A 27,737-nucleotide genomic window follows, 5' to 3' on the forward strand; every position below is an offset into this window, starting at 1 on the left:
GAAGCAACAGAGATCCTAAAGGAAACAATAGAAAAGTTAGACTTAATTGATATCTTCAGGACACTCCATCCAAAAAAATCAGATTACACATTCTTCTCAAATGCTCATGGAACATTCTCAAGAATCGACCACATATTGGGACACAAAGTGAATCTCAATAAATTTAGGAGCATAGAAATTATCTCAAGTATCTTCTCTGACCACAATGCCATGAAATTAGAAATCAACCATGGGAAAAGGAAATAGAAAAAACCTACTGCATGGAGACTAAACAACATGCTACTAAAAAACCAATGGGTCAATGAGGAAATCAAGAAGGAAATTAAAAAATACCTTGAGACAAATGATAATGAAGACACACCTCTCAAAATCTATGGGATGCTGTGAAAGCAGAGCTCAGAGGGAAATTTATAGCAATACAGGCCTTTCTCAAAAAAGAAGAAAGATCCCAAATGGACAACTTAACCCTCCACCTAAATGAATTAGAAAAAGAAGAACAAAAAAGTCCTAAAGTCAGCAGAAGGAAGACAATTAAAAAGATCAAAGAAGAAATCAATAAAATAGAGACTCAAAAAGCAATAGAGAAAATTAATAAAACCAAGAGCTGGTTCTTTGAAAAGGTGAACAAAATTGACAAACCCCTGGCCAGACTCACTAAAAAGAGGAGAGAAAGAACCCAAATAACCAAAATTATAAATGGAAAAGGAGAAATCACAATGGATACAGCAGAAATACAAAAAACCATAAGAGAATAAATACTATGAACAACTGTATGTCAATGAATTTGACAATTTGGAAGAAATGGACAATTTTCTAGAATCTTACAGCCTGCCAAAACTGAATCAAGTAGAAACAGACCAACTGAACAGACCGATCACTAGAAATGAAAATGAAGAGGTCATAAAATCACTCCCTACAAATAAAAGTCCAGGACCAGATGGCTTCACAGGCGAATTCTATCAAACATATAAAGAGGAACTGGTGCTCATTCTCCTTAAACTCTTTCAAAAGGTTGAAGAAGAAGGAATACTCCCAAAGACATTCTATGAGGCTACCACCATCACCCTCATTCCAAAACCAGACAGAGATACCACCAAAAAAGAAAACTATCGCCCAATATCATTGATGAATATAGATGCAAAAATTCTCAACAAAATCTTAGCCAACCGAATCAAACAACATACCAAAAAAATTATACACCATGACCAGGTTGGGTTCATCCCAGGTTCACAAGGATGGTTCAACATACGCAAATCAATCAGCATCATACACCACATTAACAAAAGAAAAGTCAAAAATCATATGATCATCTCAATAGACGCAGAAAAAGCATTTGACAAAGTTCAACATCCATTCATGATCAAGACCCTCGCCAAAGTGGGTATAGAGGGAACATTCCTGAATATAATCAAAGCCATTTATGATAAACCCACAGCAAATATAATACTCAATGGGGAAAAACTGAAAGCCTTCTCACTCAAATCTGGAACAAGACAGGGATGCTCACTCTCACCACTGCTCTTCAACATAGTTTTGGAAGTCCTAGCCACAGCAATTAGACAAACAAAAGAAATCAAAGGCATCCATATAGGAAGAGAAGAGATCAAACTGTCACTGTATGCAGATGACATGATATTATACCTAGAAAACCCTAAGGACTCAACCCCAAAACTACTTGAACTGATTAATAAATTCAGCAAAGTAGCAGAATATAAGATTAACATTCAGAAGTCAGTTGCATTTCTGTATACCAGCAATGAAACATTAGAAAAGGAATACAACAATGGAATACTACTCAGCCATAAAAAAGGATGACATAATGCCATTTGCAGCAACATGGATGGAACTAGAGAATCTCATACTGAGTGAAATGAGCCAGAAAGACAAAGACAAATACCATATGATATCACTTATAACTGGAATCTAATATCCAGCACAAATGAACATCTACTCAGAAAAGAAAATCATGGACTTGGAGAAGAGACTTGTGGCTGCCTGATGGGAGGGGGAGGGAGTGGGAGGGATCGGGAGCTTGGGCTTATCAGACACAACCTAGAATAGATTTATAAGGAGATCCTGCTGAATAGCATTGAGAACTATGTCTAGATACTCATGTCGCAACAGAAGAAAGGGTGGGGGAAAAAACTGTAACTGCAATGTATACATCTAAGGATGACCTGACCCCCTTGCTGTACAGTGGGAAAATAATAAACAAAAAAAAAAAGGAATACAAAAATACGATACCTTTTAAAATTGCACCTCACAAAATCAAATACCTTGGAATACACCTGACCAAGGAGGTAAAGGACCTATATGCCGAGAACTATAAAACTTTAATCAAAGAAATCAAAGAAGATGTAAAGAAATGGAAAGATATTCCATGTTCCTGGATTGGGAAAATCAATATTGGAAAAATGGCCATACTACCCAAAGCAATCTACAGATTCAATGCAATCCCTATCAAATTACCCATGACATTTTTCACAGAACTAGAACAAACAATCCAAACATTTATATGGAACCACAAAAGACCCAGAATCGCCAAAGCAATCCTGAGAAACAAAAACCAAGCAGGAGGCATCACTCTCCCAGACTTCAAGAAATACTACAAAGCCACAGTCATCAAAACAGTGTGATACTGGTACCAAAACAGACAGACAGACCAATGGAACAGAATAGAGAATCCGGAAATAAACCCTGACACCTATGGTCAATTAATCTTTGACAAGGGAGGCAAGAACATCAAATGGGAAAAAGAAAGTCTATTCAGCAAGCATTGCTGGGAAACCTGGACAGTTGCATGCAAAGCAATGAAACTAGAATACACCTTCACACCATGCACCAAAATAAACTCAAAATGGCTGAAAGACTTAAATATACGACAGGACACCATCAAACTCCTAGAAGAAAACATAGGCAAAACACTCTCTGACATCAACATCATGAATATTTTCTCAGGTCAGTCTCCCAAAGCAATAGAAATTAGAGCACAAATAAACCCATGGGACCTCATCAAACTGAAAAGCTTTTGCACAGCAAAGGAAACCAAAAAGAAAACAAAAAGACAACTTACAGAATGGGAGAAAATAGTTTCAAATGATGCAACTGACAAGGGCTTAATCTCTAGAATATATAAACAACTTATACAACCCAACAGCAAAAAAACCAATCAATCAATGGAAAAATGGGCAAAAGACCTGAATAGACATTTCTCCAAAGAAGATATACAGATGGCCAACAAACACATGAAAAAATGCTCAACATCGCTGATTCTAAGAGAAATGCAAATCAAAACTACCATGAGATATCACCTCACACCAGTCAGAATGGCCATCATTAATAAATCCACAAATAACAAGTGCTGGAGGGGCTGTGGAGAAAAGGGAACCCTCCTGCACTGCTGGTGGGAATGTCAACTGGTACAGCCACAATGGAGAACAGTTTGGAGATACCTTAGAAATCTATACATAGAACTTCCATATGACCCCGCAATCCCACTCTTGGGCATCTATCCGGACAAAACTCTACTTAAAAGAGACACGTGCACCTGCATGTTCATTGCAGCACTATTCACAATAGCCAGGACATTGAAACAACCCAAATGTCCATCGACAGATGACTGGATTCGGAAGAAGTGGTATATATACACAATGGAATACTACTCAGCCATAAAAAAGAATGACATAATGCCATTTGCAGCAACATGGATTGAGCTAGAGAATCTCATACTGAGTGAAATGAGCCAGAAAGACAAAGACAAATACCATATGATATCACTTATAACTGAAATCTAATATCCAGCACAAATGAACATCTCCTTAGAAAAGAAAATCATGGACTTGGAGAAGAGACTTGTGGCTGCCTGATGGGAGGGGGAGGGATTGGGAGGGATTGGGAGCTTGGGCTTATCAGATACAACTTAGAATAGATTTACAAGGAGATCCTGCTGAATAGCATTGAGAACTTTGTCTAGATACTCATGTTGCAACAGAAGAAAGGCTGGGGGAAAAATGTAATGTATACATGTAAGGATAACCTGACCCCCCTGCTGTACAGTGGGAAAAAAAACAAAAAAACAAAAAAAAACAAAAAAAACGTACACACACAACTCAACATAAAAAAACAAAAAAAAAACAAAAAAAAACATAACCACCATATATCCAGCGATCCCGCTATTGGGTATTTATTCAAAATATTTGAAATTAGGATCTCAAAGAGATATCAATAGTCTCATGTTCATTTCTGCACTATTTACAATAGCCAAAACATGGAAATAACGTAAATGTCCACTGATAGATGGAATGATAAAGAAAATGTGGTATACACATAAATAGAATGCTAGTCAACCTTTAAAAAGATCATTCTGCAATATGCAATTATATGGATGAACCTTGAAAACATTACACTAAGTGAAATAAGCCAATAACTGAAAGACAAAGACTTCACGATTCCACTTAAATAAGATAATTAAAACAATAAATTTCATAAAATCAGATTGTGGAATGGTGGCCAGGAGCTGAGAGGAGGGAGACATGAGTTAGTAATAAATTGACATAAAGTTTCAGTTAGCAAGATAAGTAAGCTCTAGTGATTTGCTCTAAAACATTGTACCTATAGTCAGAAATACCTCATTGTACACTTAAAAGTGTGTTAAAAAGATAGACCTCATGTTGATGTTCTCACCACAATAAAATAACATTTTAAAAAATATTATCTTCAGTATCAAGCAGTGTGACTGAAAAACACTTAAGATGTCCCTTCCCATTGAAATGTTTGGTATGAGTTAATTTATTTTTGAGCTAACTAGATTAAAAGCATATCCTTTGGAATACACAAAAATGAATATGAACTACATAGTAATAATTTGTCACATACCTAGCACTGAGAACAGAGGGCTCTGAGAGTAACTGATTGATGGACTTTGCTAAACTTGAAGAAGCAGAATTTGGTTCAGATATTGAGAATGATGATGACGCACACATACCAAAAGTGTAGGAAAATGTTTATTACTTACAAATGAGGTTTTCTTAGGAGAGCAGTGTAGATTTTCCAAGCTGAAGTGACAATGGCTTGGGTTTTTATAGTATTTAGGGGCTAAAGCCAAGCTGACAAGTTGTTTGAACTTGTTGCCAGTATTGACAGAGAGCATTCACCTAGCTTTCTTACATACCAGCTCAGGTGTGGATCAGAAGAAGGAAATGGAGGAATAATGTCACATTATTATCAGTTACTTTTTTAAAATTTAGTCAGACTTTATTACTGTTTAATTAAAGGCAAAATTTTTCCAAAAAGATAGAATGATTGTGAAAATATAAAAATAAAAAAGGAAAAAGTTAAGGTAAATGTAAAATAAGCATGAAGAAAAGTAAATATAAGTTTTGGAAATAGCTAAGTCAGTTTGTTGTACACAATACAAACTGAACAATTATGAAAATGTAAATTATTGAATTTTACTGCTTTGCTTTTAGAAGTGGAAATAGAAGCTATTTTAAAAGGATTAATTTTGAAATTGAGTCTCAAACCTTGCATAATTATAAATCTTGATTTTAATTGTAGAAAAATATAATCATAATAAGGGGGATATTTGGCTTTTGGTGAATTTCACAAGTGAATATTTCACGTAGTGAATCATTCTATCTCAAGGCCACCTCTACATTTCATTATCATCTGCTTTGATTTAATTAAAAATTTATTCACCAAGATTAATAGACTTAAATATAAAAAGTGATGTATCTTAAATTTACTCAATTCTGTCCTCTGAAATCTGAATGTCCCTTTGTACTCTGTTGGAAACTGAATCAACTAAGTCTGGGCTTGACCTTTTTTCCTACATTCATCTGCTAACTATAGATGGAAAACAGATAAGCCCATCCACGAGCACAGGACTTAAGAGGGAAGGATTTGCCTTCCACATGAATATGGTGTTTCTTCTTGACTAAGCTCTCCAGCAACACAGAGACTAGAAATAAAATAAGTTGTATGTTTCTTGTCATCATCTTTCTACTCACTTTTCTGGACAGAAAGTCTCCCTGAACGTATGTCCTGCCTCATTTCATGATGCCTCTCAAAAACCAAGCTTCCTATGTGCAGACTCTTCAGTTCTTAGAAAATTAAATGTGGTCACTCTACCCAGGTTTATTTTTCCCATTAAAAAAATCTAATTTATTAAAATTAAAAAACAGTAAAGTTTACATGAAGTGCACATAAAAGTGCAGACACAAGCATACACACACATTACCGCAGCCAGCCATATGATAATCATCTGAAGGAGAAGGCAAAACATAACTACAGAGGAATATACATTCTAGCTGATAAGACAAAAACACACCTCACAAATAATGTGGGAACAATCACATAGCCAGAAATGCCACATACCATTACAATTCAAGCCTAGAGACATAGTAGATGAGTTGATATTTTATTAAAAGGGTGAAAAATCCTAAATTTTCATGTGTAAATTTGTGCTTACCACTACCACCACCACTCTATTGCTTGACATTAATTACGAAAAAAAATAAAATGCCTAGGGATTTTAAGTGGGAAAAAAAGATAGTTCTGTTCATAAACATGAAATTAAAAAGTAGCTCATTAATTTTGATTATTTATTTTATTGAAATCATTATTAGATGATTAAAATCAAGATATATATATACATGCACACACACACACACACACACACATATATATATGCCAGGGCCAGAATCTTTAGAAATATTACCCTCCCGCTTAATACGTTTAAAAAAATAATGATAAAGATGAATGTCATGCAGACATTCATGTCCTACTAACTGAGCTATTCACACAGGTTATGAATAGAGCAATGTATATGTACCGTTTTAGTGTGATAATAAAACTCATCGTTTCCCAACTTGTGCTTGCCGATCTCAAGGTCTTTTCTAACACAAAGGTGGGTGGGAACGAGGTATAGTTGAGCATTTTTATTTAAAATATAGAACATTAACCTCTTAAAACTTATTGGACAATTCTATTCATGAACCATGAATTCTGTAAAGATGTAGAAAGCTTAAAAGGTGGAGAGGATAGATGATAACAACTGTCACTTAATATCTCCTTTGCAACTCTGTCCAAATGAGTGGCACTAATTTACCTTTGGTTGACTCAAACAGGGAATAATAATAAATGTTTACATTAAAAGCAATCATAAATATCCTAAAATTATTTTTCCTTAACCTACCCATAATCAACTGAACTGTCATCCCACTCAACACTTAAATTCTACTGATATGAAAAGTTCTCTCCATCTTTGCTTTATTACCCTTTCCATATGTCTAAGTTTAGCCATTTTTTTTTCATTTAAATACATATTAACCTACTAGAGACTGTGCTAAAATCCTCAGGATGGTGGGAACAAAAAGAGGGTACAAATTTGAAAAAAAATGTGTTTTTATTAACTCAGTGTAGTGGAGGAGCAAGAAAAGAGTAAACATACAACTAAACACAGCATAACGTGTTACAATAGAGGTAAAAAATGGTAGACACTATCAGGTTTAAATGGACACCAAGAGCTAATCTGTGTGATGCTAAGGAATGATAGTCCATGTAGGAAGGGAAAAGACACCTCAACATATATGAAAGACTCTGGTGAAGTCAAGAAATTATATACCAATTTGGTATGGCCTAATAAAGGGCTTTGGGGGAATGTCCACAATGTGGTTGAAAGACAAATATGGGGTCTCACTGTGAAAGAATATACGTGTTTTGAGAAGAATGTGCATCCTACAGGCATGGAGAAGCCATTGACCTTTTATGTGATCAAGGTGGGATTTAGAAGCATCTCTGATGATGGTGTGGATGACACATGGGAGAAAAGAGAAGGGAACAAGGAAGACCGCTGGGAGGCTGAGATGCTTGCCTGAAAGGATCATGTTCTGATCTGTGAGAGGATCTGAGGATCTGAGGATGGAGGGGGAAGAAATGAATTTGAGAGTTCCTTCAAGATTAGAATGGTGGGAGTTGGTTTACAGATAAGGTGGACTAAAGGGAAACATCTAATTATATTCTACTGTTTTGCTTGGTGAATTGTGCATGATAATAATTTTATTACAAATGGGAAGCATAGAAGAGCATATTTGAAATATAAAATTTTTATATTGGATGTGTTGTATCAGAATTGCTTACCTGATAACTATGTAGATATACCTGATTCTACGAAGATGTTTGCTAACTTTCCTTTTTCCTTCTGGTGTACTCTTCTTATATTTAAATCTACTACAATTTTTGATGTTCTATTGTCACATGCTAAAAAAAAAATCATATGCAAAATCTACATAAAATTCTCCACTCTTAGAAACTTTCCAACTTCCACAGCTGTTGCCACTGTAGAATTGTATTTGTCTTTTAAAATGGTTACTGACAAGCACTGTTTTAGGCCCTGAAGCCAGGTAGAAAATGGAGCACTGAACCTTATGTGTCTAAGGCTGGTTACTACCCCATAAAATTCTTTTTAAATATAAATCTTAAAGTACATCATTTGATTTCTTATAAAAAGTCTGACTATAAGAGATGCTTCTTTAGTAAATCTATAATGTAAATAATAACACAAAACAATCCTGGACACATAAGGAAATCTTACTGTGGTTCCCACTCATTACAAATCTTTTTTAATAATGAAAAATACTTCTAATACGGACCTGAAAGATGTAGGTGAGCACTCATCTCATAGTGATTCAGACAAACTAATAAACCCTAATATTCAGTGCCTTCTGACTTCAGATCCTCTCTGGTAAAATTTATGTCCAGCCTCTGGAAGAAATGGGCATTGGGATGACCCACTGAAAGAAGCCCCTCTAGCACGGTGCCCATGGTGTTCTGGTTCACACCTTTTAATAAGAGAGGCAACTCCTCTGGGCTGATTTTGGACATAACCGCTTCAGAACCTTGAGGATTTTTTGAATTGAGAAAGGGAACTTCCCTAGAGTTATAATTATCTGTAGTCATAGAGATGGGGGAAATTAATTGGGTTTAGCTGACGACAGGTCAAAGAGCTATTCACCTTTCTTTTTCAACTCATCTCTATAATACTAGAAATCAATTCTGCAGGAAAGCACTCTGCCCCAAGTGCATGTTTTAGCCCATCTGATAATTATTTCCTGCTCACTAAAGTAATATAGACAACTCAAAGCACAAAGTGTTATTTAGTTAGTACATTTTTTCATCCCCTTTGCCAAGATAGCACCAAAGAATCAGAATTGAAAAAAGATTCATTGATGTTTTAGTTTTACTTGATTATAAGATCTATTTGGGGTTATTGTTTAGTTTCAAAAAATACTGCCTGCCTGGAAAATAATGCCACTCTCTTAGAACAAATGCATTTATCAACCAATAAACTTATGCAAAGTTATGAAACAATTATTTTTGTAATATCAAAATCATCAATCAAAACCATAACTCTGCCGAGTAGGAATGCTGAAACATTATAGGAGATTCAGGTTCAGATTGGAGGCTTGAAGATCTGAGGAAGTTAAGGACCCCTTATAATCACCTCACCCTCAAATAGAGGATGAAAGAAGAATAAAATTATATTTCTCCCTCAAAATAATTCTGAAACACAAAATTCTCAAACACATGAAGAAATATAATGCTAAGCAAATTAATGAAATTGATAACAGAAATACTAATTTTTGATAAAATGAATGTTATTGAATAGCATGAGAAAATTTAAAAATAAATATATTTAAGTTGCTAAAAAGTAAAATAAGGATCATAAATTAAAAGTGATCAATATGATAACCAACAGCATGAATTAATCTTATAGGCACAATATTGAGCAAAAGAAACCACATATAACAATTCATAATGTATGATTTCAATTATATAAAATGCAAAGACATGCACAAATCTATGGTTTAAGAAATCAGGAAAGTGAATGGAAATAAAAAAAATGGGTAAGGGCTCAATGAGGTTATTGAGAATATTGGTAATATTCTATTTTGTGATTTGGGTACTGGTTGCATGGGTGGGTTTACTTTGTGAAAAAGTCTTTGTACTATAAAATGATGTTGTAGAATACATTTCATTTTAAATGTATTACTTAAAATATGAACACTAAATACATTTTTTAGACATTAAGAACACATTTTGCATAGCATGTCCATTAGGAGAATCCAGGTCTGTAGAGAGGATGCATTATCTTTTGGGCTTATTCATAGTTAACTATTAAAGTAAGGGTTATTAAAATAAAATTAAAAACTAAAGTTAAAATTAAAAATAATTAAACAGGAGTTCCCTTTGTGGCACAGCAGAAATGAATCAAACTGGTATCCAGGAGGATGCAGGTTCAATCCCTGGCCTCATTCAGTGGGTTAAAGGATCCAGCATTGCCTTGAGTTGTGGTGTAGGCTGCAGATAAAGCTCGGATCCCATGTTGCTGTTGCTGTGGCTCCGACCCCTAGCCTGGGAACTTCCATATGTCACAGGTGTGGCCCTAAAAAAAAATAAATAAATAGAATATTAAAACTGTATGCATATAATGGAAATGGAAATGCATGAGAAAACCTTAAAATATACCCCACATCTATCACTGTTCACAATCAGTGCATTGATCTCAATAGCTGGCTTAAATATTCTTACGAATTTTTTTCTTAATGAGAAAATATGTCACTTTTTGTTCCCTTATTTGCACCATTGCATTTGCTGTTTCTTCTTCTCAGAATGCTTTCACCCACATTTTTAATCTTGATAAATTCCTTCCTTAGAGACTAAGTTGGGATGGTTTCACAGATGGTATATACATATGTCCAAACTCATCAAATTGTATACATTAAACATACACTGATTTCTGTTTATCAATTATACCTCAGTAAACTGTTTATAAAAGACTAAGTTGGACTGCTACCCTCTCTGGGAAGCCTTATCTTTTGCCTATGACCAGAGTTAGCTGTCATCCTAGTGCCTCTTCTCAGACATATGAGATCACTGGAGCATTTATACACTCAGGTTTAGGAGAGAGAGCTTGGGTTCTAACATCTACCCCCGTACTTCTCAACTTTGTGATATTGATGATTCATGTAACCTCTCCATGCTTTAGTTTTCTTGTCAGTAAAGTGGGAATAAAACATAACCTCCCTCTTAAGATGGTTTTAATTATTAAATAAATTAAAGCACAAATTCATAGGACATATCTGGCACATTCTAGATGTATGATAAGTCTTAAACATTATTACTTATTTATTTATCTATTTATTTAAATTACTCAAATGAATTTATCACATCTGTAGTTGCATAATTGTTAAACATTATTTTTGAATCAAGCTTTTTGTGTTCTACAATTTGGCCACTGCTAAGTTTCCTAAGGTTCCTGATTATGCCTTTACCATATCCTCTTGGTCTTGCACTATGTAAGAGCATCTGCCATATATGTGGTATTCAATAAATAATTGTTTCAATATTTGTATTGAATCTCTATTAGCCAATTGTTAAACAGAGTTATACTAATGATTATGAGGTTGCTTAAATATTAACAACTGTTTATGTTCAACATAATTTTCATTATATCTGTATTGATATTTCTAAGTTCTCTGAATATTATATCAAATGGATAAGTACTCATTTCCCCAGAGTTCCACTATCTGTCTGTGGGCTTACTTGAATATTTGTCTCAAAGAATGGACTCTCTTTTCACAAAGAAAGGCCGAAGGAAAGAATGGCCAAAGAACCATCCAAACATCACACAAAGAAGAGTTCTAAATGAGCTGTCACCAGTTTGAGTGAATCAGACTCTGTCCTCAGTTTGTACCTTCAAGTTTCACTCATTTTGATTTTCTCCCTCCTTGGCTATGGCCATGAGCTTTCCACACACAATGTGACAATGTCTATACAATGTCACAAAGTCTTATAAAAGTTCAAACTTATTCAAACTCATGAAAGAGAACCACATTTGAGCTCCCTGTAACAAACTGTTATAGGTTTCAGGGGTTGATTTTAGAATACAACAAAAATTAGATAATATTTTTTTTTAAAAAAGGGAGATACTATCAGGCCTGGGGAAAGAATTAGAATAATATGTTTTATAGAAAAGAATAATCCTCTTCCCTCTATGACTTTTGCCTTCTTGTGATTCTTGGCTTCATTCTTCCCTGTGTGTGCCAACTTTATTTTGGTTCACATGGTAAAAAGTGATCATTCATAGTTTTACTTACAACTCCATTCGCTACAGAGTTGGGGTTTCTTAATTCAATTTTAAATTCCTAATTTTGAATTTAAGAGGGATGTTTATTGGCAGAGATCGGTTAGGTTCTCAAAATAAGCCAGTCAATTATGATCAAGGAGGCCAAGTTATACTAAAATAGCATGGCTAAATACACACACACACACACACACACACACACACACAATATGTACCTGATTTTGATGATAATAACAATAATAAAAGGAATTTTATGTATAGTGGATTTTATAATGTCACCCTCAAAATCTATATCTACTGGAAACCTCAGAAAGTTGACTTTATTTGGAAATATGTTCTTTGTAAATGTAAGTATAGTAAGGAATTAGATAAATTATACTAAAGGCCAAAGATAGTGTCCTTCTTTATAAGAGACAAAAGGGCACGGAGAAGAAAGCAATATGAAGATGGAGGCAGAGATTAAGGATGTGTCTAGAAGCCAAAGAACATTAAGGATATTGTTCAACCCCCATATGCCAGGAAAGGGGCATGGGGAAGTTCCCCCTCAGAGACAGGAGGACAAAGAGGATGGAATGGCAAAATTGGAACATTTCAACAACAAAAATGTGACAAAGGGAACAGCCCTGTTGACTCTGATATCATACTTCTGGCTTCATGAACTGTGAGAGAGTAATTTCTGTTGTCTTGTACAAAGTTGATAGTAATTTATTATTGTAGCCCTAGGAAACTAAGAGGCCAAGCAAAGAGAAAAGACTAAAGGAGAGCAATTAAGAAGCTCTTTTTCCACCAACAGATGCTGCTTCCTTCTCTGTAAAATAATGCATTCTGTATTTTACTTTAACCAGGTAAGTTGTTTGCTTCCAATGTCCAACTTATATTAATTTATGACTATAAAAGGATCCCAAGCAACTTAACCTAGAACAATGTAATAATAGTTTATTATTGCTCACAAATGCCAAAAAAAAAAGCAAAAAGCAGAAGATAGCTATTCTTTATTTCTATTCCTTTACAAATGTAAACTAAAGTAACGAAGTGGTGATGCTCCTTCCCTTTCAGGACAAAATATACTCAACAGTTCTCACTTAAGCATTCATTGCAAGGCCTCAAGGTCTTTGCATTGTTTGAGATAAATTCAGTAAAAAAAGGTTACTAAAATTAAGTACTGGTCCTCAAATATTCCTGTAGCCATTGAATACCTTTGCAAATAGCTGTTTAATAGCAAAATTGCCACATTATGATTGAATTTGTACTGAACAAATGAGGGCATGTTATCATCTCAGCCAATATTTGAATTAACTCAGCAGAATTTCAGCCAATTTGTATTTTATATAAGTTTGGCTGCAATTCAGTGCCTGAAATAAGATGAATTTTGTTATTTTTTTGTGTTACATAAAAATATAAGTACATATATATATATATATATATATATATATATAAAATAACCTGCATCTTATATAACTAGAACAAAAACTAAAAAGTAAAGATGCCAGCATTTTCTTTCCTATAATAGAAAATACACTGACCTTTTATTCATGGCTTAATCATGTTTCAAGTGCTCTGTGAAGAGAAAATAAAGCAGTAACATGTCATTTATCTGAAGGTCACTTATCCTACAATTCTGCAATTTGGAACATCAATGGGAACTTGGTAATAATGAAGAAAGGCCCATGAGAATAGAACGAAATATTTGTACAGCTTTTGATTTGACTTGATTTAACAAGACACTTGTTGTGGCAATTCACCAAGAAAGCACTTGATATATAATTTACTACTTTTTTACTTTTATAGTAATAATTGTAAAAAGCCCATTTAGTTTTCTATCAATGAATTAAAATAAATCAGAATTAGGAGGATCTATAGTTAGTCACAGTGATGACTGAGGAAGTTAACAACCTGAGAGTAAGGGAGGAAACAGGTAACACTTTAAAATACAGAAAGAAGAGCTCTCTAAAATTATAGCATAAAGACATCCTGATCAATATTGCAAACTTCACACATAACTCCAAACCTCCTACAATGTCATCTGAGCACATATAAATGAGAAAACAAGTATTGCCAAACAAAAACTGCCATTCTTAAAAAAGAGAAAGAGATTTTTTCCTAGACTAGAAATGAGGTAATATATTTACTAAACATTCTGGGCTAAGTCAAGAACATCAATGGTCTGGGGAGGAAGGTCAATGTAAAAGAATCTAATTTGTCTTGGGGTTGCTCATAAAACATGCATACCAGCAAAGAGCCAGAAACCAAAGCTCAACATAACATAATTCAAGGGGAAGAATAAATTTTATTGACTGAAAATTCAAGCAAGATCTCTTATCCATGAAAGCAATCCAGAGTCGTGTAATATATTTGATGAAGTAAATCCAGAAATTAACTACACAGAATCAGAATCCAATAATAGGTGAAAAATGCAAAACCTGTCTTAGGAGCCATATGTTACAGAAGGCCAAGGCTAAGCATTTTTAAGACAGCTGTGTATTTCCTGGATGTGTAATAAAGTAATATCTTCCAAAGATGACTTACAAGCAAGAATCACAAAGCACTAGAGGAAAAGCAAAACAATGAAAGGGTAACACAAATGAAAAAATAAAGTTATAATTCACAACATGGAGAAAAGTAGAGAGCAATCTGAAAAGAACTTCAAAGTAATCAATTTAACATCTACAGAAAAATATAAGTGGAAGCAAGCAAAACAAGAATAACATTTATTCTTGATGGTTATTAAGAAATACTTGAATAGATTTACTTTCTAGCCAACTGAAGAGACTTGAGAAGTGAAATAGTATGCTGGAAAATCAGTACAAACATTCTTGAATACAGAGAAAAGATATAAAAAATACAAAATATAAAACAAACACAAAACATTAAAAATAGTAGTTTAATAATGTAAGTAAATTTGAAACAATAATAACAACTGAGAGGTGAAATAGTACAGAGAAAAGTGTGCTAAAAATTTTGTCTGTTCCAAAGAAAGAACTACTTAATACATTTGGAGAGAAAAAAACTAAAAATGTAAAAACCAGTGAAATAGCAAAAAAGGTTTATAACTGTTTAATTATAAAGAGTGGTTGAAAAGAGGACTAGACAGTAAAAGGCATTGGAAAACTTTGTAAAAATATGAAAAATGTTCTTTTATTCATACCTTTCACTATATGCCAAGAAATCCATTAGATAAAATACATAAATAAAAATTATTTAACTTTGTATAAACCTATACAAAAACATAGGGAGTATTTTTATAATCTCAGAGTGAGACAATCTAAGCTATACCATATTTCAGAAATTCTAACAAAATCAAATATGAAAAGTTCAGTTCTTTAAAACAGAAATATTATGATTATAATAATGATAAATTCAAAAATTATGATCAAGGGAAATGCCTTAATTCATCTTTTAAAAACGGCTAACTGGAGTTCCCATACTGCCTCAGCAGTTAATGAACCCAACTAGCATCCATAAGGATGCAGGTTCGATCCCTGGTGTTGCTCTGTGGGTTAAGGATCCGACGTTGCCCTGAGCTGTGGTGTAGGTCACAGACACGGCTCGGATCTGGCACTGCTGTGGCTCTAGCATAGGCCAGCAGCAACAGCTCTGATTCGACCCATAGCCTGGGAACCTCAATATGTCACGGGTATGGCCCTAAAAAGATTAAAAAAAAAAAAGGCTAAACTATCTAAAGTTGAAGAAAAAGGAACAACTGTTAAAAAAAAATGGGAAAAGGATATTAACACATTTCAAAGAAAGAGAAATTCAAATGACTTGTAAACATATGAAATATTTCTAACCTAACTCATTAGAAACACAATTAAACTATATATAAATTATGTTTTGCATTTATCAGATAAGCAAAGGTCTTAAATTTGGTAACATAATCAAACTCCATTGAAGAGTGTGTGTGAAAACAATTTCATGTATCTTTAAAACAACTATTCCACTTATAATAAATTCCCCTACAGACACAGCAATGCATGCTATATGAAATAATTTATGTTATTTACTATAACATTCTTCAGAAGAGCAAAAGAATGGAAATAATCTAAATGAGAAAGAAAAAGGAATTCAGTGAATAAATTATATTCAGACAAGAGAATACTATATAGTTATAAAAGATAAAGTCCTTCATAAGCTGACATAAATAAACTTTTCCAAGATATATTGCTATGTGAAAACAGTGAATAATTGTATGTATGTGTAACTACTTATGCAAAGAAGTGAAAAAAGTAACATATGTTTGTATTGGTTTTAAATGAATAAAATTAGCTGTAAGGATAAACAAGAAACCAGTAGCGATAGTTATGTGCGAAGGGATATAAGAATTGTTCCTGTTGTTCATTAGAACAAAACTGGGAAAAGACACAACATAAAATATTTCAAATTTTGTGATGCTTGACTTCCACACTGAGTGGGCAACATGGTTATATTACGTATTCAAAACTTACATGCTTTAAAAACATTATTTCTAAATAGAAATAAAGGAAGGAAAGTGTTAAGGCTAAAGCAATAAATCAAACAGAAAATAGTAATGGGTCAACTAAAACATTACCATTATCAAGCACTGGCCAGGGCATGAGGAAAGTCTGGACAGGCTATTTCATTGGTGGGAATGTGTACAATTACAGCTATTCCTGAGAACAATTTGCAGTACTACTAAACCAGAAATATACCTATTTCCCATACAGTTTTCTTCCCATACATGTTTTATAGGTATATTTGCACATATGCACAGTAATTTAAACACAGATATGCTCCGTGTGGTATTCTTTGTTATAACAAAAAATTGGTAGCTCTATAAATGTCTATCTGAAGAGAAATAGTGATATATCAAAAAATGGAATGATATATCAGTTAAATGAATTTGAGCTACACATGTCAATCTGGAAAATATTCCAACACTACAGTAATTCCCTTTCATCCACCTTCCTCTTCATATCCCTTCATTGCACTCATTAGCAAAACTATTATCATTCAACTCTCCCTTCACCAAGGCCACACAACCTGACTAGAGTAAATATGCAATCCTGCTGACTTCTTAATTCAAGTTCATTTATCAATTAGCATGGCAATTCAGTGATCAATTAGTAGTAATTCTATTACGTATCTGTATTCCAATTAATTGCTTAATCTCCCAGAAGATATTTTCCCACTTTTTCTCCCTCCACAACTTCTAAGTCCTCTCCACCATTTCACACTCAGCTGAATATTTTATCCCCTATTTCACTGAGAAAATAATAAAATCTGAAAAGAACTTTATCATATCCTTATAACATCTACTAACTTATCATTAATAACAATTTGCTTCTCTTCTACTGTTGTATAAGTTGTCCATGTAAAGCCAACTCCTCTATTCGTGCACTGTATTCAATCATTTTTTTTTTACATGCATCATTTTTTTTCCCATGCATCATTTTTTTTTCCCATCAGCATACAGCCATCTTAAAAAGAAAAGCCCTCCTGGCCTCTACGTTGCCTCTAGAAAATGCTTCATATTTCTGAACCTCTTTTGCCTTAACTGCCTATTAAAACATAACTATAAAACATAACTATTTTAAAAGTGTACATTTAAAATATCACAAATTTAGTGATGTAAAATAAGACAAATAATTAATGTCACAATTTTTAATGTGTCAGGAGTCAAACGTGGGTTAGCTGGGTTCACTGCTCAGACTCTCAGTAGGTAGAAATCAAGGAGTCAGCTAGGACTGTGATTTTATATGAGGGATTCATCAGGATCCTCTTCTAAGCTCACACATTCCTATCAGAATTCACTTCCATATAGTTGTAGGGCTGAGTTCCATGTTTTCTCTCAGCTGACTAACCCTCTCAGAACGTAGCATTTTCTTTTTCTTAAAGGCCAGGAAAATAATTTACTTCACACACTGAACCTCTAGTTTCAGGAAGGGTCTCATCCCTTTCAGAGATTATCTGATTATTCCAGGGCCATATGGATAATTTTCTTTTTCATTAACTCATAGTCACTGATTTGGTACCTTAAATAAAAATGAAAAATTTCTTCACCTTTGTAATATAATTCAATCATGGGGTGACATCCATGATATATGCAGTTCCATCTACACTTGAGGGAAGATTATACAGAGCATGAATACTAGGGAGTGTGAGGGGGCATCAGATATATCAAGCATCATGTTAGAATTTTGTCTTACATACCTTTAATGTTAAGTTTTTTTTAAGGATTGGGCTATACTATTTGTCATCAATTCTCTTATACTTGAGCCCCCTCTAAACAGGCTTTAATCCATTCCATTCCATTAAATTGACTCCTGTAAAAACTATCAATTATATTCACACTAACTATTTTTCAGTTGAATCTTCATTTTATTTTACTTATCTGCAGCATTGGACATATTTAATCATGTTATCCTTCTTAAAATACATCTTCCATTTAGATTTCAAGACATCACATTCCCTGGTATTACTTCTATTTCACTGTTCCTACTCATCCTTCTTGACTGATTCTTCACTCTCTCCACAAAACCCTTAAATGTTACAGTAACCCAGCACCTAGTCTGATTAGAATACGCACTCATTCTTGAATACTTCATCTAATGTCACTGTTTTGACAAATCACTATATGGTGATGATTCCCAAATATATGCCTCCATTTTTTACCTTTCTCTTGAAATCCAGATTCTTATATCATGCTATCAATTAGCATCTCCATTTAGATTTTTTTCTATTTCTTTTTTATTATTTTTTAAATTTTTTATTACTCAATGAATTCACTACATTTATAGTTGTACAATGATCCTCACAATCTAGTTTTATATTATTTCCATCCCATACCACCAGTGTATTCCCCCACCCCCCAAACTGTCTCCTCTGGAGACCATACGTTTTTCAATGCCTGTGAGTCAGCATCTGTTCTGCAAAGAAGTTCACTCTGTCCTTTTTTCAGATTCCACATGTCAGTGGAAGCATTTGATGCTGGTGTCTCATTGTCTGGCTGACTTCACTGAGCATGATAATTTCTAGGTCCATCCACATTGCTAAACATGCTGGTATTTCATTCCTTTTAATGGCTGAGTAATATTCCATTGTGTATGTGCACCACATCTCCTTAATCCACTCCTCTGTTGATGGACATTTAGGTTGTTTCCATGTCTTGACTATTGAAAATAGTGCTGCAATGAACATCGGAGTACATGTGTCTTTGCGAGTCATGGTTTTCTCTGGATAGATGCCCAGGAGTAGGATTGCTGGATCAAATGGTAGTTCTATGTTTAGTTTTCTGAGGAATCTCCATACTGTTTTCCATAGTGGTTGTACCAATGTACAATCTCACCAACAGTGTAGTAGGGTTCCTTTTTCTCCACATCCTCTCCAGCACTTATTGTTTGTAGACTTTGTGATGATGGCCATTCTGGCTGGTATAAGGTGGTACCTCATAGTGGTTTTGATTTGCATTTCTCTAATGATGAGTAATGTTGAACATCTTTTCAAGTGTTTTTTGGCCATGTGTATGTCTTCTTTGGGGAACTGTCTGTTTAGATCCTCTACCCATTTTTTGATGGGGTTGTTTGTTTTTTCGGTATGGAGCTGCAGAAGGTGTTTATAAATTTTGGAGATTAACCCCTTGTCAGTTGATTCATTTGCAAATATTTTCTCCTATTCTGTGGGTTGTCTTTTAGTGTTGTTTAGGGTTTCCTTTGCTGTGCAGGAACTTTTAAGTTTAATTAGGCCCCATTTGTTTATTTTTGTTTTACTGTCATCACTCTAAGATGTGGATCTGAGATGTTGCTGTCTTTTATGTTGGAGAGTGTTTGGCCTATGTTTTCCTCTAAGAGTTTTGTAGTGTCTGTTCTTATATCTAGGTCTTTAATCCATTTTGAGTTTATTTTTGTGTATGGTGTTAGGGAGTGTTCTAATTTAGATTTCTTTATAAAAAGCATTAATGAATGAACTGACCAAAAGTAATTACTGGTCATCCCAGTTTTCAGATATGTTTCCTCTATTCCTCAACTCAGTGAATTTTAAGTTCATTTTCAAATCGCTCAGATACAAACACATGGATAATCATTATATTTCCTTCTCTCATACCACATTAAGTACTCTGAGGGATGCTTTCAGCAACATTCAGACATATCCTGCATCCAACCAAATCTAAAAATCTCTACCACAAATGCGAGAGGGAAAAAAAAAGGATAAAAAGTACATCATTTAAGGGTTATAAGTCAATCTAACATACAAACTCTACTCAAATAATTGCTCATTTAAAACTATTTGATCTTTCTCTTTCTGACTTACTTCAGTCAGCATGAGAATCTCTAGTTCCATCTGTGTATGTGTAACCATACACCATGCTGTACAGTAGGAAAAAATATAATGTATTGGGGAAATTTAAAAAATAAAATAAAATTCTTCAATTAAAAATAATGTTGAGAGAATGAAAAAAAATTGATGACTCACATTTAATTTTTAAATTAAAATTATTTTGTATGACCTATATCTAGGTCTTTTTTATCTTTCCAGCTTTGTCTCTGGATACCTAAATTTATACCTTATATTTACTGATATTGAATCACTTATATTTCCTAGAGCATGTAGAATTTTCTCTGTTAGAAATATCATCACTATAGTCCCACATTCGTACATGAGTCCTAATATTCCTTTAGTACGCTGCTCATTTTCCACAAATTAAAGAACAATGGATCATACAAATATATTAGTCTTCCAACTCATTCAATGGCAAAATTAAATAGAAAAGCCCATGTTCACATGTGAAAGATATCTCAAGGTATTTTACTTAAAAATATGTCCTCATTCTTGGAAATATGTCTTAATGCTTAGTGGAATAAGATTGCAAAAGTGCCATAAAAACCAAAAGGATCAACCAAAATTTTTTCAGAATCTATTTGATTTTGACAATATATATATACTATTCCATACATATAATGTGTGCATGTGTGTACATGTGTGTTTTTCTTCTCCTGATCTAAAGGCAGTATAGGAATTCACTAAGACTAGATATGGATATTACTAATATCAACTACGTACTTTGAGGCATTTAATTATTAGCACTCTTGTTTTAGAGAAGAGATATCCGTCGTGGTACACAGAATAATTGCTCCCCCAAAGATGTCCTTATCTTAATTCCTAGAACACGTGAATATGTTATGTTACATGGCAAAAGAGAATTAGGTTTGAAGATAGAATTAGGGTGTAAACATTTATGTTTAAGTCAAAAATTTTATCCTAGAATATCTAGGTATGCCCAAGGTAAGTACAATTCTTTAAAGTGGAAAAGGGAGGCAGAAAAAGGGAATTAGTAAAAGAGATGTGATAACAAAAAACGGAGAATAATTGCCATTTGGTATGAGGTCTCTTGTTCTAATTCTTTCCTGAAGCCTAATGGTATCTCTCTTTTTTAAAAATTTGTAATATATTATTATATTCCTACAATGAATCCCCCAAACTCATCTTTTGTTTCAGAGAGCTCAAGTCGATTTCTCTTATGATTCTGAATAAGTTTGAACTTTCAACATGATCTAGAGAAAAAATAAGAACATAAGCATGCTTAAATCATCAACTGGGAGTAAAACACTGGAAAAAATATATCTGACAAAGAACTTGAATCAAGAATATACAAAGCACTCCTATAACTAAATAATAAAAAAAAAGTAAAATGGGCAAAAAATTAAATAGGCAAGACATATGAATAGTCAAGAAGCAAATAAAGATGCATAATATCTTATCAGGAAAATGCAAATTAAATCACGGTGTGCTACCACTATACACTGGGAAGAAAAGCTGAATTTAAATGACTGGCAGTTATATATGTTGGCAAAAATGTGTAGCAGTTGGAACACCGATACAATGATAGCAAGAATGTAAAAAAAAAAAAAAGTAAAACCACTTTGACAAGGTGTTTGGCAGTTTCTTGTCACCATAAATATATACTTATGACTTAAAAATTCCACTTCAAAGAAAAATAAAACTTAAGTGTCTCAAAAGACAAATGAACAAACTTACATCTGAATGACTATCGATACTATTCATAACAGCCCTAAGATGAACACAACTCAGACGGCATCAACAGGAGAATGGATATTTTAAAAAATGGAGTTACAGTCTTAAAATAGAATAGTATCCAAAAATAAAAGGAGAAGAATTGATGTTATTTGCAGTAACACAGATTAATATCAAATTTATGTTGAGCAAAAGCATACGAACAAAAAGAGTGTATATTGTGTGATTCCATTTTATGAAATTCTAGAATAGGCAATGGTGAAAAAATTCAGAAAATAATGGCAGCCTAAATGGTGGGGTATGTTTTTTGTATTAATGAAAATTCTTTATCTTCATAAGGGTCCGAGTTTTATGGGCGCTACCTGTCAACTCAGTGTATTGTACACTTAACATCTTCAGATCACTATGCATATCTTACCTGAAAAATAGAAAGGACTAAAAGAAAGTAAACTCTGTTCTTATATATACCCGTCAAAATGTTCTTCTCACAAAATGGGAATTTGAGTAATCATTTAAAAAAATTTTATACTTTTGTAGATGGTGTGTGTGTGTGAGTGTGTTCAGAACATGTGACTACTGGACAGTATTTGCTATGTAACTAATGAATGTTTGTAACTAATGAGTATTTATAACATGATCAAAACACTACTTGTTTTTTCTCATAATTTGGGGAGAAAATGTTGGGAGTTGGGTAACTCTGCAGCTGCTTTTGGCCTCAGTTACAAAGAAGTCCATCATGTCAGCATCTTATTAAATCTCCAGTAATTCTAATGGTCAGCCCAGAGGAACCCACTGATTTTATTCACTGCCTCTAAAATAAATGAAGGAGATAAGCCTTTGAAGTATATAATTTTGACACAAATGTTTGAAAAGAGTAGAAAAGCATGTGCCATAGCTGCAGCAACACTGCATCTTTAAACTGCTGCACCACAAGGAAACTTCCTATACTACATTTTCTTTATTCATTTATTTGTCCATAAAAATCAGTTTGTTTCCATATCTTGGCTATTGAAAATAATGCTGCAATGAACATGCAAGAGCAGATATCCCTTTTAAAGTCCTGATTTTGATTCTTCTAGATATGTGCCCAGAAGTGGGATTGCTAGATAATATGGTAATTTTATTTTTAACTTTTTAACTCCATATTATTTTTTGTAGTGGCTGTAACAATTTACATTCCCACCTACAGTGTACAAGAGCTCTTTTCTCCATATCCTCATCAACACTTGTTATCTGTTGTCCTACTAATAATAGCCATTCTATAATCAAATTATTCTTTTGTTATAGGGTTGTAGAGGTTCCTTATGTATGTAGGATATTACTTCTACATCAGATACATGATTTTCAAAAAATTTCTTCCATTCTGTAGGTTGCCTTTCTATTTTGTTGATTCTTTCCCTTGCTGTGCAGAAGCTCTTTTTTTAGTTATTGGTCAAAAGGTACAAAATTTCAGTCATGCAAGATTAATTTCTGGATATCTATGGTGTAGCATAGTTGTATACTATGGTATAGTATAGCCTAAAATTAACAATACTGACAATATACTTAAAATTTTTCTAAGAATGTAGATCTCATATTAAGTGATCTTGCCACAAAACTTAAAAATCAGAAAAAAAGTAAACAGGGGAAGGAGGAAACTTTGGGAGGTAATCAGTATGTTCATGACCTTGACTGAGGTGATGGTTTCATAGGTATATACTTATCTCTAAATTCTTCAAGTTGCACACACTAATTATGTACAGTTTTATACATCAGTAATATCTTGATAAAGGGTTTTCTAAGTGACAAAGTCTAAAATAAATTACTTACAAAACAGGTTATATATATATATATATATTATAGAAATAAAATTCCTTTTTACAAACAATAACTATACTTTTGGTTGCTATGAAATTAGCAAGTTCAGAGGCAGATAGTAAAAAATAATGGAGAATTGTGCTTTAAGATTTATCACATTCAGGCAGCAATAAATCTTTCAAACCAGTATTTTCCAGCTACTACATACATGAAATTTAACTGCAATTATAATTTTGGGGAGGAGGAATCAGTTTACTTATATATCAATAATACCTCTGGAAATTGTTTGGCTTGCTTTGTTTTGGCTTTTGTTTTTGCTTTTAACTTATTATTTTTTACTACTAATAATTTAATTATTAAAGAAATAATGAATGCTAAAATCAGTGGGCGAGAGTTTGAAGAAAAAGAGGATTTTTGCTCTTCAAAGTATCTCCTCAGATATTTATCAAAGGGAAAAACAGTACCCCTACAATGGAGAAACTTGGCAGACATCAACTTAAAGGCTTATGGTTAACATCATCAGTAATAAGACATATCAACATTATCTTCTCACTAAAATTATTTACTGAGAAAAGAAACAACATAATTTCTGTGGTAATCCTGCCAAAAATGCAAAACCTCAGTTTAAACATGAGAAAACATCAGACAATGGTAAATTGAATAATAACCCCAAATTATTCTACAAAATAACTAACCAGTTCTCACACACAGAAATATAAAGTCATGAGAAACAAGAAAAGATCGAAAAACTGTCAGAAATTGGGGGTAACTAATGTAACACAGCTAAATGCAATGTGGGATTTTCTATTGATCTCAGACCAGGAAATGGCATTATAGGATGTCATCAGTGAAATGCTAATAAGGATTGTTTAGTTTAATTAATAATAGTTTATCGAGGTTAATTTCCTGTTATATTTGTGGTTATGTAAGTTAATATTTAGAAGAAACTGGGTGAAGAGTATACATGAATATACTTTTTTCTGTAAATATTCAGTATATCTAAAATTATTTCAAAAAATATTTTAATAATAACAGCATTATCTAGGATCCAACAATCTTGCCTCTGGATCCTCAAAGTATTTATGTCACATCTTTTTCATATTTCAACTTAGTATTTCCTATTTCCCACTCTAAATAGCTATGTACCATTTGTAGAATGGAAGAATAGCTAATCCTATTTTTCTTAGCAGAAGAAAGCTTTACCTATTGCTCTATTTCTGATCCTACTTTGGAGGAGCAAGCTGCTGCTGCTGACTGATAAACATCTCAGAATTCTACCTCTAAAATATGGCACCTTCACATTGCCTTTGAATTCCCCATCACTATCCTGTCCTCACTGACCCACCTGAAACACACACACAAAACGAAGTGGCTGTAAATTTGGTGGAATTTGCTATTTTCTGCAGAACAAAAACATTTTATAATACTGCTCAAAAAAAAATAATACTCTCAACATTAAGCTTTAGTCTGGCTAGAAAGCCTCTGAAGTCAAGTGTGTCCAAATGTTCCATCAACAAAAGTGCGAATAGATTCCAAATAAGTAAAGACCTGCCTAAGGAAGTTACTACCTTCAATAGGAGCAGCTATGGTCCTGAAAATGCATCCTTTCTCTGCCAACTGCCTCTAAAGCAAACCTACACTATTTCTCAAAAATTTTCATCATTCCCCCAACACATACCCACTTGTTCAAAAATTGGCCACAACCTATTCTAAACTTTGTTCATTGTTTGTCTCCACTGTACCATATTTCAAATATTGCTTTGAACTGCCATTATTTATGAACATCTAGACATTGCCTCTAGATATCTAGAAGGTAAGTTTCTTGAGAGCAACCCAATATCTTAATTGCTTCTGTTTCCTCATAATAACTAGGACCATAGCAAATAACACATGAGAATTTAAGGAATTATTTATTTGGGCTTTTACTGGTATATGAGAATTGATTTATTGGTTTTTAAAAATTCATCCACATTATAAAGCACTAAAGATAATTTTGTGTCTATTTTGAAAATATCCCTGAGATTTCTCTCAGTTTGAAAGATTACATGTGTATAAAACAGTTCTCCACACAGTTAGAACAGAAACTCCCTTAAGATATAGTTCATTGAACAAAACAGGAACACAGGTCAATTAACCCATTCTATTCCATGAAGTTAAAATGAAAGGCTAAATAATCTTTCCCAATTAGAACAACCAAAAGAGAATTGTGGGTGACTCATCATATCCAAACAGAAGACTGTCTTCAGCACAGATATGTTCCTTAGATATGTTCATTCTGAAAGATTAGTGGTTATTGAGAGGGCAGATTACATTGCTATAAAAGGAAAATGATATATATAAAGCCTGCACCCAGAGAAATGTAGAGAATAATATCATCTTTGGGCTAAGAAGTGGGAGAGAGGAAGGGAGTACATTAGGGCAAATACAACAGTCACCTCTGAACATCAAAAACCTGGCAGTAAGTAAACAAGTATATTTCTAATACCAATAAAACACACATTAAACATTACTCATGAAATTTTCCTAGACTTCTATGGTGCTTTATGTACATTATTCAAACACAAATGGTGTTAATGGAAAACGAATTCCAGTGCTAAAATGAGTAATAAATAATACTTAAGACTTCTCCTGAAGACTTCTCCCGATAAATTACTGAGGCAATCTCAAGTATGAAAGCAATTTAAGAAAAAGCAAATGTGTTTCAAAAAATTAATTAAAAATTCACTTACGTGCCTGAAAATTTTGGCAACTTTGCAAAACAAATACTTGCAAAGCACCAAGACTGGATGCTATGGAAGTGATGTTCAAGGGAAGATGGTATGAATTGACAGAACATTGTAAATCAACTATAATGGAAAAAATTAAAATTAAAAAAGAGAAGATGATGTGAATTGACAGAACACTGTATATCAACTATAATGGAAAAAAGTAAAAATTAAAAAGAGAAGATAATATGCTGTATTTAACAAGAAGGAATTTATCTGTCATATAATTTCTAATTGTTGTACTGGTAAATGGTTTTAAACTGTCAAAAACTTGGTGCTAGGAAGTTCCTAAAACTATTTTGATACGTTTTATTTTCTTTCTCATTTACACAGGGAATAAGCCAGTTTTTACTAAGCTGGATTTGGAACTTATCCAGTTCCCAGCATAGAAGATAGTCCAATTTTTCTTACATTTACTCAAATAAATTGCTTTCAATTTTGGAACACTCTAAATTAAACTTGTAGTAATGTTGGGTCTAAAATGAAAAATACATAAATATAGCAAGAGATTTACCTTAATTTTTTAAAGCTGGTACTTTTTCATTATTACATATAACTTTAAAATAATATCGTATGCACTTTTAAAGAGGTCCAGAATGAGCACAGGATGAGATACAACACAATTAGGAAAGAAACACTGTGACAGTTAATTTTTTTGTGTCAGCTTGGCTGAGCTAAAATGTCCAGGTACTTATTCAAACATTATTCTGGATAATTCTGTGAGGGTAATTTGGATAAGATTTACAATAAAAGTGGGAGGCTTTGATTAAAGCACGTTGCTCTCCATAAGGTGAGTGGCCAGTTGAACCCTGAATAGAACAAAAGACTGGAACTCCTCCCCAGCAAGAAGGAATTCTGTAGCTTGATGGCCTTTGGGCTTGAATTGTAATATTAGCTCTTTGCTGAATCTCCAGCCTGCTGGCCTACCCTACCCAATTTGGACTTACCAGCCTCCATTACTGTGTGAGCTATTTCCTTTAATATAAACCTTTTTGTATCTACACACATGTGCACACACAGACAGACAGACAGACAGACACACA

At 33.5% G+C, this 27,737-nt stretch overlaps 1 long non-coding RNA gene across 15 annotated transcripts in view; it reads right to left on the bottom strand.

The window, feature by feature from the left end:
• LOC110260098 (uncharacterized) overlaps positions 1 to 27,737 on the bottom strand; it is a 366,208-nt gene that overhangs the window by 147,063 nt on the left and 191,408 nt on the right. For 4 of the 15 annotated variants that reach the window (XR_014841904.1, XR_014841908.1, XR_014841902.1 and 1 more), the window contains one exon: positions 13,669 to 13,702. The exons of the other annotated variants lie outside the window; for them this stretch is intronic. This is a non-coding gene — a long non-coding RNA (uncharacterized LOC110260098). The remainder of the gene's footprint in view (positions 1 to 13,668; positions 13,703 to 27,737) is intronic. 15 annotated transcript variants of the gene reach the window in all.

This window comes from Sus scrofa, chromosome 3 (genome assembly GCF_054392235.1).
Source record: "Sus scrofa isolate SSC_HxYL_T2T_F1_AM1 chromosome 3, Sscrofa_HxYL_maternal_Yorkshire_Landrace_v2.0, whole genome shotgun sequence".
NCBI lineage: Eukaryota > Metazoa > Chordata > Mammalia > Artiodactyla > Suidae > Sus > Sus scrofa.